This window comes from Petaurus breviceps, unplaced genomic scaffold (genome assembly GCF_028583685.1).
Source record: "Petaurus breviceps papuanus isolate PSGF00001 unplaced genomic scaffold, PetGlider_PUasm1.0 178, whole genome shotgun sequence".
In the NCBI taxonomy this organism is placed as follows: Eukaryota; Metazoa; Chordata; class Mammalia; order Diprotodontia; family Petauridae; genus Petaurus; species Petaurus breviceps.
The window spans coordinates 24,124,196-24,139,255 of record NW_027185777.1 but is presented as its reverse complement, the minus strand read 5'-3'; the positions used below and the strand labels follow the sequence as shown (position 1 = coordinate 24,139,255).

Genomic DNA, 15,060 nt, shown 5'->3' with positions numbered 1-15,060 from the left:
GGGCATATATTTGTAAATGTCATTTATTCTCTTCTAATGATAGCTGACATTTATAAAATTGAGGTTTGCAAAGCACCTTGTGCACATTATATCATTGTTCCTCAAGAAAAGTCTCCCCATTTTGTGGGGGAAGAAACTGCTGCTTGGAAAGATTAAATGAACTTTCACAGTTGGTACTTATTAGACTAAGATTTTAACCTACATCTTTTCTAATAGCAGGGGTGGGACTACATCCATTACACCCAGTGCTAATTCCAAGCAGGAAAAGTAATTCTCACCTCATTAGGGCAGAGAAGTAGATTTAAATTCTGCCAAAGCTAAGTAAAATGGCCATGTTCTGATGCATTTAAGCAAATACATCTATATTTATTTTTGTAGGTTTGGTTCAATTCCTGCCCTCATCTTTCCATTAGAAGTAAGATCTTCAAGTCTACAGCTTGGGGTGCTCGTTGTCCAAGGAGGCCACCACTTTCAAAGAGCCGAAGTCTTCGGTTCAACGAGACGGTCCGGTGCCCAGGCAATGTGTTCTGAGTAACTGGGTTTCTGTATGACCCTGGCATTCAGTTTCAATCCCTTTATCTAAAATGTACCCAGCCCATCCAGAAGTCTCATAATGAATACTATTTCCTTTCTTTTTAAAGAGCCTACCTAAGACTTTTAAAGCATTTCTTGGGGCCAGAGGCGGGAGTAGCTCAGTCACAGGCATACAGACCCGCTCTTTTTGGGGGCCAATCCAATAACGAGTATTTATTAAGAGCTTTCTTTGTGCCAAGAAAGAAAACAGTCGCTCCTCCTGGAAGCTTAGGTTCTCCCGGGAGGGGCCGGAGGAGAAACTTATGTAACGTAAGGCATAAAAGTGAAATGAACCCCAGGGTGGCTGGGGCGGGAGCCCGCCCGCAGCCGCCGCCTCTGGCCTCAGTTTCCCCGTCCTGGTCTCGTTCTGACCCGCGCCAGGCCCTGACTCTCCCTCCCCAATCTGCCTCTCGTTTTTTTTTACTTCCGGACCCTCTGCCCGGCTATGCCCCGGGCCGGGCGGTGACACGGAGGCGAGGGAGGCTCGGTTCGGCCTCGGGCCCCGGGCTGAGCAGGGGCAGGACCCGCGGTGGCCCAGCTCCGACTCCACCTCGCGACGGGAGCCGGGTCCACTTTGACAGGCGGAGGAACTAAGGCTGGGAGGCGCTCCCTGCGAGCCGCTCCCTGCGGCCCTCCCGCCACTTCCTTTGTCCACCCTCCCCCGCTGGCTCCTCCTCGAGCTTTTCCTCAGCCGCCGGCGGAGCGGCTGACGCGGCCCGGGAGGAATGCGTTTCCGGAGGGAGCGGGGGGCTGGGTCCGCGTGGGGAGGGGAGAGCGGAGGGGGCAGCGACGGGAAGGGGGACGGAAGGGAGGCGGGAAGAGGGCGGTGGAGGAGAACGCCGATTGGCCGGCTGGAGGAGGAGGGCGGTGACCGGGGGGAGGGGCCCCGCACCACCTTCCTGAAGGGGAGGTGGCCGAGGGAGGGGCTCGCCCCTCCTCCCGCCCCGGAGGAGGAGCCGAAGCCGGAGCTTGAGCTGCAGCCACCGCCCGCCCGCCCGCCCGCCCTCCGGGAGAGCCGGGGAAGCAGCTCGGAGCGGCCGTGGCAGCGAGAGAGAGCCAGGCCGGGTCCGGAGCACGCGGCCCGCCGCCCGAGCGTGCGCGCCCCACGGAGCCCCGTGCGGACGGCGGCGAGGTGAGCGGAACCCGGCGGCGGGGGGCGGCGGAGCTCGGGGAGCGCGTGGCGGCCCGACCTGGGCTGGACCGAGGGAGAGGCGGCCCCGGCCCGGCCCCGCTCTTTGTGTCGGGAGGGAGCGGGCGCTGTGGGGGTGGGGACTGCCGGGCCTCCTCCGCATAAGGCAAGGAATTCCTGCCTTGGGGCCGGGAGGAGAGCCCGCTGCGCGCCGGGGCCGGCTCCGTCCTTCCCTCGGCGCCTCCTGCCTCGCCCCCCGCCCCCCTCGCTCCAGCCGCGGCCCTCCCCCGCTCTTCTCCCGGCCTTTCCTCCCCCACTTTCCTTCCTTGCAGCCTCTTCTTCTCCTGCCCCCGCTTCCAACTCCCTCTTTCTCTCCACTTCTCCCCCTTTTCCTCCACTTCTTCCTCCTTTCCTTTCCTTCTCCCCCGCTTCTCCCTCTTTTCCTCTACTTCTCCCCACCTTCTCTCTCTTTCCCTCTACTTCTCTCCACCTTCCCCTTTTCCTTTACTTCTTCCCACCTCCCTCTTTTCCTCTACTTCTCCCCCACATTCTCTTTTTCTTTACTTCTTCCCTACCTTCTCCCCACCTTCTCCCTCTTTCCCTTTACTTCGACACCTTCTCCCTCTTTTTCTTTCCTTCTCCCTCTCCCTCTATTTCTCTCCCCCTTCCCCATCTCTTCCCCTCTACTTTTCCTCCCCTCTTTTCTCTTGGTCTTTTCCTTTCTCTCACCCACCCCTCTTTTCTTCCAGTCTTCTCCAGCACCCGCATCATCTCCCTGTCTTTCTTTTTTCCACGCCCATCCATACCCTCACCTCCCCGTTTTTTCTTCTTCCTCTTTCTTTACCTACTCTTCCCTTGGACCAGGAGAACTCTTGTCAGATCTCTTTGTGCCCAGCCTAGGGAATAGAGTAGCTGTGTCATTGGCCCCAGGGTTAGAAAGAACCAGACACGTTCCTCCCTCTTCTTGTGCTGAGGTGGTGCAACAGGCCTGCCTGGGTTGTAGGTGTCACTTTTGTGGCATTGTAGCCTGGAGATGTGGTTCCTGGGGAGATATATTTAATAAGGCTTGCCATTTATAGAGATCTTTTTGCATTTTTAAGTTATAAGGTTCTATCACTAATTGGTCTAACTGCACACCCCTAGGATTTAAAGTGAGGGTTTTTGGATATGCTTCAGTGAGAGCTGAAGTACAGTGGATTAGAACTGAAGGACTTTTTGCATGCTTGATATTTCTGTCAGCTTGATCACTTTATTGCCTTTAAAGTTTAAGTAGTGTTAAACCTTCTTGCTATACTTTTCATTGTCTCCTACTTTTATGATTTAAAAAGTTCTTCAGCCTAGAAAATGTCAGCAATGTTGAGGTAATGTTTTATTTACCCTTAAAATTCTCAAAGCAGTATTTTATTTATTTATTTGCCATGGGCCCTACATGTATGTGGGTATGTATATAATGGATACAGAACTAAATCTGATACATAAAAAGTTGGTAGGTAAGGAACATGAATATGAGTGACAGCTTTGGCATATTTTTACCAAGTTATTTAGGTTTTTATGTGTAAGAACACAAATTTGACTGAATTATGGACAATGAATATTTAAATGCCTACCTTTGTATTGGTATACTCAGTATTTTCATAACACTAAATTTTATTTTGGTTTTAGTTCTGAACTGTGATTTCTTCAGTGTGGGGACGCCCTCCATTGAAAGAAAACAGCAACTTCTCTGTAATTTATAATCTTAAAGTGTTCTATGGGCACTGAGACTGTTAAGTGACTTTCCTATAATTGCTGAGCAAGTATGTGTCTGAGGCTGGACTTGACCCCAGGTCGTCCTGAAGACAAAGCTGACCCAGCTCTCAGTACTATCCTATGTTGCTTCTCCAATGTTCAGTTGTATGGGAGTAGGGAGACTTAACCCTGCTACCAGCTAGTTGTGTTACTTGGGCCACAATTTCTTCATCTATAAATCTATAAAATTATGTTGGACCATCAGATCTCTAAAGTTCTTCTTAGCTTTATGATATACTATGATCTTATTTGTATACGAGTTTTATCTCATTCCCCCCAAATAGATTATAAATTCATTAAAATTGGGAACTGCTTATTGTATTCTCAACATAATCTGTTCATTTATTGTCACTGTATCACAATCAAAATTGGACACTTAAAAGTCACAAAATTTGGCACTTTTTTTTAAACTTCCCAATCATGCTTAGGAACTTTCATTTAGTACATCAGTTTTTTAAAATATTAAAGTTAATTCTAGCAAAAATAGTGAAGTTTTCCTGAATAAAATGTATATATTGTTAAAATGTAATGCTGCATTTCACAAACGAAATTTTTTGAGTGGGAGGGAATTACTGGATTGTTAGTCTGTTGTGTTTCAAGACAAAGTGATAAGGGCCGGCCAGGTAGCACAGCAAGTAAGAGCACCGGCTCCAGTGTCAGACTAACCTGGAGATCGAATCCCGGGCTCTGACACTTAGCACCCACCCACCCAGGTGTAACCTTGAGCAAGCTACTTAACCCCAATTGCTTAGGGACGGCCAGGTGGCTCAGCGAGTAAGAGCACCGGCTCCAGTGTTGGGACGACCTGGAGCTTGAATCCTGGGCTCAGACACTCAGCACCACACCCAGAAATAATAATAACTGGCCGTGTAACCTTGAGCAAGTTACTTAACCCCGATTGCTTAAAAAAAAAGACAAAGTGATATATTTCTATAAGGGTTTTTTTTACCGTGACCAAGTCTCTGCAATGTTTAATTTTATTCAACAGTAATAAGAAATGTTAACCAAGGCACTTCTAGGCACTGGGAATGCACTAGGCAGTCCTCAATTTTAAAAAGTTTGTAATCTAATGAGAAATGAAAAATAAAATGAGATAGGATATGCACAAAATGTAAGAACATAAAGCTGGAAGTCATCTTAAATATCTGATAATCCAGCCTTACTTCACAAAGGAAGAAATTGATAGCTGGAGAGGTTAAATGAGTGGCCTAGAGTCACACAGCTAGTTTATAGAAGAGATAGGTCTCTTGGCTCTTACCTCAGCTTCTTAGTCTTCAAAATTTTGGCCACTTAAATAGTTTTAAATGAACACTTAAATAAGTGTTTAAAGTGTCTAGTTGACAAGTACAGTTTTTACATCATTTTTTACTGTATACTTAGGTCACTTTTTAGGATCCTAATTAAACTTATTTCTGTAAGACGTAAACTCATAGAAATGTTATTGTTTGGTTTTGTTGGAACATAAAGTGGCAGATAGAAAAGCAAAAAACAATTTCAATTTCATTTAATTATAAATGTAGAATACATTTGTTTGACTTACTTATAAAAAACAAAGAATCACCAGGCTTGCTTCTAAAAATATAGAAATATTAATACTTTAACTGTACAAAGTAACTCTACAAAGATGAAAACGGGTTTTTTTTTTTTTCCTTCAGAATAGACACTTTGGATATCCTTTGCCACATTTTCCTTTAAAAAATTTAGTACAAGGGGCGGCTAGGTGGCGCAGTGAATAGAGCACCGACCCTGGAGTCAGAAGGACCTGAGTTCAAATCCAGCCTCAGATACTTATCACAAAAACTAGTTGTGTGACCTTGGGCAAGTCACTTAACCCCAATTGCCCTCTAAAAAGCACACAAAAAAATTTAGTACATTAGAAATAAAATGAGAATTAACAACAATGAATATCACCTACTTTAATAATTTTAATAATCATGGAGATTTCTTCATTCCCTTCTCTTAAGAGTTAATCTTGGTCCTTAAAATTACCTATGCTGAATGAAAAAAAGTAGTTCCATTACTATGTTTCTAGAATGGTAGATTGTTTTACTGAGGCAATTGAATCTATTGGCTTGGAGTGCTAATTTATAGTTATTTGCTCTGTGGGGATTGATTTGAAATAATGAACTGATTTCTCTATGTGTTCAGAACAAGCCAAAAAATGGAAATGAGTTTATAGTTAGTAACCTGAATCATTTTAAAATTTTAATCTTGAAGTCAAAAGTTTTATGTCCCAGCCTAATTCATTTAAGTTCTTGCTTTGGATTTAACCCTTACCTTCAGTTTGAAGTTATTTTTAGCTAATTGTTGTTTTGTCTGGCAAGCTATTAGAATTAGAACTAATAGAGTATTTTCAGTTAAGGCAATATGGTCACATACATTTCAGCTCCAATTTAATTTTGAGACAGTATCCCTTGTTAAAAACACAGTATCAAAGGGAAAACTATTATTGTATGCTGACAAAATTACTTTGTTTCTAAGAGCCATCCCCCCAATTTAGGAATGAGATGAATTTTTTAGCTTTCAAGAAATGAAGAACAAATGGGAGAGAAAAAAGACACCCTCGTTGTAAAGAACAGTGATCATCCAAATAAAATCAAGATCCAAATTTAGCAGATAGCCAAGGAATACAAAAAGTACATACAAAGGAAGTACATGGAAACACTAAAAGAGAGAACAGAGTACCTAAGGTAGTTTTTGGGCCATCCACCAGGTGGGCAAAAGCCCTGATGGCTGTCCACCCTTTTCCCTACATTATCCATTCCTTTCACTTTTCCTTTTTGTTAGTCAGGAAGTGGAGTCCAGTTTAGAGCAGTTGGGTTTATAATATTTCAGAGTTCCTACTACTCCTCATACTGAGTTGGCACTGTCTAATGCTATAAATATTTTCTTTTCTTTCTTTTTTTTTTTAGAAAAGCGTAACTTAGAAACACTACTTTGCACATGTAGATAGAAACAGGATATGAAATGTAACTCAAAATGAAACATTAAAATTCAAATTATTTACTTTTTGATTAGAAAAATTGATACAGATTTCAAGAAAATTATAATATCAATTTAATTGTCTATCCATGGGGGTAGTTTTGTTATTTTGTTATCTTTGTTTTTATTTATATGATTGTATGTAATCATACTGACTTCATTTTCGAAAAATTCCCTTTATCTTTTCATTAAAATCTTTATATTTGCTTTTAATATACTATTTTTTTATCCATTTCCCAGTTATTGGGCATTTTGATTGTCTCTAGTTTTTGACTATTACAAAGTTTAAAGCTGAACATTTTTATTTGTAGTAACTTTTTTCTTTTAATTTCTTTTTTAAATATTCTTAGACTATTGTCGCAAAAGTGGGATTAGTGGGTCAGAGGCTGTAACCAGTTTTATCAAGAAAAAAAATCTTCTATTTTAACAAATTCTGTGGAAGATATTTTTATGAACTTTCACTTTAGAAGAGAATAAACTGCTTTCCATAATTAGATCTGTAGTTCAACAAAGCATGTGTAAGTGCTTACTATATGCTAGGCATTCTGCTATGTGCTTGGGTTACAAATATTAGCAAGCAAAACAGTCCCTGTTTCTCAAAGAGCTCACAATTTAATTCTTAGAACCTTGTCATTCCTAGATTCCAAGTAACTTATACCAGTACTTTTATACTACATTAGCTTTTTTTTTTTGGAGGGGGGAAGGCAGGGTGATTTGGGTTAAGTGACTTGCCCAAGGTCACACAGCTAGTAAGTGTTAAGTGCCTGAGTCTGGATTTGCTCTCAGGTCCTCCTTATTCCAGGGCCAGTGCTCTATTACTACTCCACCTAGCTGCCCCATACATTAATTTTTAAAGTATTGATTATATACTTAGTGAATGAATCAAAAATGTTTCCTCGGATTTTAGAAACAATATCTCCCAAGAACTGTTGGGGATCAAAGTAATAACTCAGATTTATGAAGCATTTTGCTCAAAACAACCTCAAAAGAGTGATGCAAGTATGTTGTCATTTTTACATATTAAAAAACTGAAAAGAGACATAGACTATCTTGCCTAGTCTCACTGACCCAGCTAGTTGTGTCAACCAGAACCTGGGTCCTCCTGCTCCAAGACCAGTGCTCATTCTACTCTATCATATTTCTTCAGAAACCATGTAGATTATGATCTAACATATCCCTTTTTTAATTGAAAAATAAGTAGGTCTAACTATATTTCAATAAGCAACATATAGGACGCAGTTAATATTTTTAGTCTGTAGAAAGAAGTTAAACCTAGGATGAATATCTGAAAAATAAAATCAATAAAGAACATGCCACCACACTTGAAAGGTCTGTGTTCTCAATTCTTGCCTCATAAAAAATGTGGTTATTAAGTAATGTATCTCAAGGGTTCTCCTTTTGGGCAAAACAGTATCACTCTAAGCTTAAGTCAAAATCCTTTAATGGCAATCAATTTGACAATGTGTATGCTTAAATTTAATAAGATTATATTTTTATCCAGTATACTGCCTTAACTTGCTAAATGTATTAGGTATTTTAATTTTATTCTGTCTTGAAATATGATAGGGGGAATGTGTAGTATTTTTAAAAACATATATATATTATATAAAACTTATATATAGAACATTTTTGTTTATAGTGACTTATAAAAGTTAATATAGTTCTGAGATATTTATATATAATTGAGAACTACCATAAGAATTAATTTGAAATAGTCCCCTACTTAGGAAGAGGAAAACAGACTATTCTTGAGGCATATGCCTAGGATTTCTTTCCTCCCTTCTTCATCCCTTGTTCCCTCTTTATCTTCCAAAGCTCTTGCTGAGAACTGCCAGCTTTATACAGACCTCCAGACCAGTCCAGAATGCGGGTCTTCTTTCCCTAAACTCCATACTTTCCTGTCAATTTCTTCTCTACCATCCTCAGCCCTAGTATCATCTTATTTTTATATCTTACATTTCTCCCCCTCCATTGAGAAACCCATGATCCTTAACTCCAGAGTTCTGTCCTATACCATAATCAATGAAGGGGATGATCAGAATAACCTGGGCATGAGTTTCTTCTAAGATTATAAATAAATCTTTAATCTTTTACATGCCAAGGTAAGATTTGAATATTATTCTCCCTGTGAATTACTGTCCTCCAGAAGAATTGGTCATTCACTAAAACATGTATAATTGACTTCTGCTTTTATTGATTCATGCTCTCATAGGCATGACTATGGCCTCCACTAATACAGATAATAATCCATAGGTGCCTTTTCTTCCTGTAAAGATTTTTGTCCACATTTTCCGTGGATCAATAGTAGACTGACACAATAGATGCTGGAGAGCTTCCTCCGGACCTTTTAATTATTTATCACAGACTAAAGACCTACAAGACCACAAAAGGCACAGCTTTTTGGCATTAAAAGAGTGGTTTTGGTTAAAAATAATGATGGCAAGAGGTAGAGCTAAAATGGTGTGGTGGTACTAAAAAGTATAGCACAAAACTCCTCTATAAAACTCTTCCAAACAGCTCTAGAAAATACACCAAACCAAATCCTAGTAGAGAAATACAAGAAAAAGTTAGTGAGTTATTTTTCCAGCCCAGATCAATAGGTAGACAAGGGGTCTGGCCAGGAGTATGGGGCCCTGCACATGAACCATTCAATCACCCAGGTAGTAAAAGGACAAGAAGAAGTACTAGACTTTTACCAGGACCTTGTGCGGCATGTGGGTGGTGCCAGTTAGTGGTCTTGTTGCTTACTTCCATTTTTTGGTTCATAGATCCAAAGTAGACTGAGAAGGGGACCTATGCCCAGGGGTGACATTACAGAGAAGGAGTGGTTGTAGGTCTTAGGCTGTATATTGAATGAGGAACATGAACTTGTTCCTTAAGAACCAGGAAGCAAGGAGCAACTATATGGCTCAGACCCCAGCAGCAGAGTGAGCTCCAACTTCTCATCCTAGCTTATTCTGTGTCCTGCAGAATAGCCAGAGTAGGAATCCCAGACCAAAAAAAAAAAAAATCCTATAGCTCCATTACTCTGAAACAGCAGAGTTTTCTAGTTAACTCATTTTGGCCGAGTCGAACAACAGTCTGCTGATACTTTAGAGGAGGTAAGCCCATAAGCCTGTTGCTCAGAACTACACTAAGGGGGCAGTGATCGAACTTGAAATGAAAGCTCTAGAGGGGGAAAAAAATTTTAAAAGATATAAGAGCTATGGAAGAAATAGTTGGAAATGGAACTAACAACTTGAAATAAGATACAAAACTTTGCCCAAGCAATAAATTTCCTGAAAATTAGAATGGACCAAATAGAAGCTAATAAAGTCATGAGATGAAAAGAAATATTAAAACAAATTAGACTGAAAAAATAGAAGAAAATGTAAGATATCTCTTAGCAAAAACAGCTGACCTGGAAAACAGATTGAAGATATACTATTCAAGGGTCATTGGATTACCTGAAAGTCATGACCAACAAAAGAGCCTATATATCATGTTTGAAGAAATCATAAAAGAAAACTGCCCAAATCTTTTAAAATTAAAGGGCATGGTAGAAATAGAATCCACCCATCATCTCCTGAAAGAAACCCAAAATGAAAGTGCCTGAGAACATTATAGCTAAAATCCAGTTTCCCGGTCAAAGAAAAGATAGCACAAACTGCCAGAAAAGAAGAATATTCAGGTACTGCATAGCTGCAGTGAGGATCACATATGATTTAGTAGCCACCACTTCAGAGGAGAAGAGAGCTTAGAATACATATTCCAGAAGACAAAAGATGTAGACTTACAAACAAGAACAACTTGCCAAAGCAAAACTGTGTATAATTCTAATATGAAGAATGATACATAGTGTTCCCTTTGAACCTTATTATCTTCAAGGGTCATAGAGAGAGTCTAGTTAGGTAGAAGGCTTGAGAGTGGTTCTATTATATATGTATTCATGATCTTATAATAAGAATGGAAAGGGAAGAGATGACAGTGAGAAAATTATCTAACATAATCAAGCAGTCTACACAAACAAGGAGGAAAGGGTAGGGGGAACAACTAGCATTTGAACCTCACTGTCATTTGAACTGGTTAAGGGAATGAAGAATACAGACATATGTATACATGCAGAGGTGGGTTCAGAAATACATTTTACTCAGCAGGGAAATAAGATGGGAAAGAGGGAATAAGAAGGAGGGTAAAAGGGAAAAAGAGCAAAACAGGATATATATACATACATATATACATATTGTACATGCATGTATATGTGTGTTTATACATATATCTTTTATCAGTAGCAAAGAATTGGAAACTGAGGGAGTGCTCATCTTGTGGGGAATGACTAAACAAGTTATGATATATAAAGGTGATGAAATATAAATATGCTGTAAGAAATGTTGAAGGGAATGGTTTCAGAGAAGTCAGTGAAGAATTATTTGAACTGATGCAGAGTGAAATGAACCAAACTAGGAGAACAGTTTATACAAAGAAAACAATATTGTAAAGTCAAATGATTTTGAAAGACCTGGGAACTTTGCTCAGTGTAATGACCACCTTGGATTTCAGAATGTTAATGATGAAACATACTACTACCCACCTGATAGAAGTAAAAGATTCAGAGTACAAAATTAGATTTTCTTTCTTAGTTGGCAGGTGGGAGAAGGGAAAAGAGGATTTTTGCTGATAGTGTATGCCATTTTACCATCTAGCTGGGAGGGAAGAACAGCATACGCATAAGGAATGGTTAATGTAGGCTTTATTTAAGGGAAAACTTCATAATAATTAGAACTGTCTAAAAGTGGAAAGCCCTGCCTTGGGAGGTAGTAGCTTCCTTTAAAGAGGCCTTTTAGCAAAATCCTAGTCTAACCCTTGTCAGGTATATTATGGAAGAAGGGATTCTTATTTCAGAATTGTTTGGACTAGATGGCTCCTGGGGTCCCTTTTATGTCTGAGACTCTTAAGATTTTTTAATGGACTCTTTAATATTTTTTTTTTTGGCCTTTTGGAAGGCAATTGGGGTTAAGTAACTTGCCCAAGGTTACACGGCTAGTTTTTTTTGTGTGTGGGTGTTAAGTGTCTAAGGCCAGAACTGAACTCGGGTCCTCCTGACTCTGGGGCCAGCGCTTTACTCACTGCACCACCTAGCCACCCATGTACTCTTTAATTTTAATGAGTTAGTGCTAATGCCCAATTTTTTCTTGCCTTCATTTGTATAGTCATAGTGACTGTGTTTACTGTCCTTTTGGTTATGCTTTCTTGACTCAGATATTCAACATTTAGCAAGTATGTGTAATGGTTTCCACTGTTAATTTTCTGAAATGAATTTGTGATCTCATCAATGTCGATGTTCTTTTAGGGATGCAGATTGCAGTCTATCCATGCACTCCTATAAGTTTACCTGGGGTGCTAGTACCATTTTTTCCCCTTCTGATAACTTGAGGATCCAAGTTATCAGAAGCACCTTATTCTCTCTTGTTCTCACTGTGTGATTAGTTCCATCTTCCTTTTGGTCACTGCCTATTCACACTTAATAACTGCCTCTCAATTTTAACTTTTCAGAGATTGTAGTATTTAAGTGAGTTGGAGCCATACAGCAACTGTAGAACATCAGTATTAAAAAGATGGATCTTTGTTTCAAGAAGTTTGAGGCTATTTAAAAGAAGAAAAGCATTTTTTTTTTAAACAATTGGGGTTAAGTAACTTGCTCAAGGTTACATGGCCAGGTGTTTCTGGGTGGGTGCTAAGTGTCTTGAGCCCAGATTCGATCCTCAGGTCATCCCAACACTGGGGCCGGTGCCCTTACTCGCTCGCTGTGCCACCTGGCCGCCTCAAAGAAAAGCATTTTCACATAAACATCCTGGCCTGATCTCCTCCTTCTGTTTAATTCTGAGCCCAATTTGTTGAAGTTACGTGTGTGCTGATGAACTAGTTCTTTTCATGGTCATTATAACGGCATATATCTACTAAGCATTCATTCATTTGATGGTTTTTTTTTTTTAAGGTATCAAGAAGGTACAAAACTTCTTCCATACCTTTGGTATTATCCCTTTCAGATACCTTATGAATTAAATGATTTTTCAACACCTTCACAGTTGTCACTTCCAGCTTAGATTTTGTTTACGGACACTTCTTTTAATCTTGCTGCATTTCCCATCTTGATTCTAACTAGCTTTATTTAGTACAATTATTCCCTTCTGTTTTATTAGGCAATATACTCATCATCTTCTATCTTCTGTAAGATTTTGTAAATGAGTTTTCTGTAATTACTATAGCTTTCCACTTTGCAAGTAAGTTGGCTGTTTGTCTGCCAAGGCACTTTTTAAAATTTTGGCATATCTACATGAAGTTATTTTAAGTATCTGATAGTATTACATTTATGTTGTCAATAATGAGCTTAAATGTTGTAGTTGTTTTAACCATATAGTGTTTACTAGGTAGATCTTGGATAAAGAGCTAGAAGAGGTCTTGGTGTTCTTCTCGTTTGATCAGATCCTAAAGGGACTTCCTCAGGGACATGCAGATAACTAATGGAATAGCCAGGAATTAACTTAGATCTTTTAACTCCAAATCCAGTGCTCTTTCTGCTTCCCCTTGATGTTTTTTCTAACTTTCATTTTTGTTCTTTTAGTTTTGTACTCATTTTGATCTTTATTCTCACAGGTTAGTGGTCTGACTATAAAAACTGATTCAGGAATGACTCCTGTATTAGTAATGAATGGTTTCCTGTCTGTAAAAATGTTATCAGTTTCATTTTTTTTATACTATTCAGTGCTCACCATGAAGAGTGCCATTTTATCAGTTTTTTTTCCTCAGGCATTTGGTTGTAATCTAGAAGTCTTTTGCCTCTTTTATACCTTATTCCTAATCTATATCTTCCCCATCCACATCTATTCTCACCTTTGCATTGAAGTCACCAAGTATCAATGTTGATTTAATTTGGAGGGGTTTATTGAATTCCTCATAGAATTTCTTTACCTCTTCATCCTTTACAATAGGCCTTGGTATATAAGCTATGATTTTTTTCACGTTACATTATTATGAGTACTAGAATTTGAGACGACCAACTCTCCAGTGATATGATGTTTCTTCTTGCCTTTGGGGATATTTTCACATAAAATCACTGGGTATTTTATGTGAAACCATGGTAAAACCATCTGCTAACTCCTTTGCCTTACAAGGAAAAAGTACTATTTTCAAAGTACTGTAGTTACAGCTATTTCCCTGTGATAGGAATGTATCTTCCTTCCTTCTCTCCCAATCTGTTCCATCCTTGCCTGTCTTTTAAAATTCAACTCAATTGCTCATTAGAGGAAACCTTTTATGATTCCTGTAATTGATAATGACCTTCCCTTTTCAGCACTTTGCACTGCTTTTATACACTTATATATTTTTTGTTATTCTCTCATATACCTTTAGATAGATTGTAAACTGAGGTAGGGAGAACTGTGTCTTATCTAAAGTTTGTATCTTAGCCAAAACCTAGCACAGTGCTTAATAAATGTTTGTTGAATTGAATTTCATGTTATTATAGATTAAAGAGGATTTTGTGGGTTGACCTAAGAACCTAACCATTACGGTCATTAGCATATGAGAGCAAAGATTGAACATTAACCTGAACCTAGAGGTATTTAAGAAGACAGTGTCGTGCCTAAGCATGTGTCCTTTTGATGGCAAATCTAGGGCTTTTCCAACCATGCCAAGTTACAGAAGTTAGGAAAGGGAGGCCAGGGCAGTATAATGGAAGGGGTACTGACCTGAGAGTTCCATCTGATTCATTGTTCAGCATTGGCTAAGTCTCTTTCCTTCTTGGATCCTATGTGACATCTTTAAGATAAGGAGTTGGAACTATTGACTTTCAAATCCTTCACAGGTCTAATCATCTCTGAAGAATTAAAGAAATTTATCCACATCTTTCTTTTAGCTAATTAAGAAGACCTATTAAAGGAGGTGGTCTTTCCCAAGTTCTTTAATATCTTAGACTTGTTACTCCTGAGAGTTATATAGGGACATAAGATATGTGATCCAAGGGAGAGGACTTCTTGATTCTCTAATTCTTTCATAAGTCATAAACTTTGCTGCTGAAGGAAAAAAAATTGGTAGCTTTGCATAAATTATGGAAATAGTTGTCTACATTCTTAGATGTAGGGGAACCTAAAGCTTTTGGCTTAAGTTTGTTTCTTTGGGCAAGGTCCAAGAGCTGATCCCTTTTATACCAATAGTTTAAAAAGGCTTTATAAGTTACATAGAATGTAGAGCTATAAAAGGACGTTAGTGAGCATCTGGTCAAACCTCTGTATTTTAGAGATGAGAAAATTGAGGCCTAGAAAGGTTAAGAAACTTTGTTCAACATCACAAAATCAGGATTTGAATTCCAGTTTTAACTCCGCATTCACTTAGTTTTCTTTTAATGACAGTATTCAAAAAGGCCACAAGAGGGTGATATTAACCCTCAAAAGTAAAAAAAAAAAAAGAACCTTTTTCTTAAAATAATTTGTGATTATAAACTTGAAATTTCTCAACAATAAAAATAAAGACTAGTCTTGAATCCTAGATAAAACCATAGGATACAAAAACAATTTATTTGCTGTCTTCCGATATTTTTCTATATCCTTATG

At 39.3% G+C, this 15,060-nt stretch overlaps 1 protein-coding gene across 2 annotated transcripts in view; it reads left to right on the top strand.

Moving 5' to 3' along the window:
* The first annotated feature begins 1,550 nt into the window (after positions 1-1,550).
* The window catches only part of ITGB1 (integrin subunit beta 1), a 54,829-nt gene continuing 41,319 nt past the window's right edge, over positions 1,551-15,060 (top strand). For both annotated transcript variants that reach the window (XM_069086466.1, XM_069086465.1), the window contains exon 1: positions 1,551-1,705. The gene's annotated coding sequence lies outside the window, so the exon portion shown is untranslated. The remainder of the gene's footprint in view (positions 1,706-15,060) is intronic.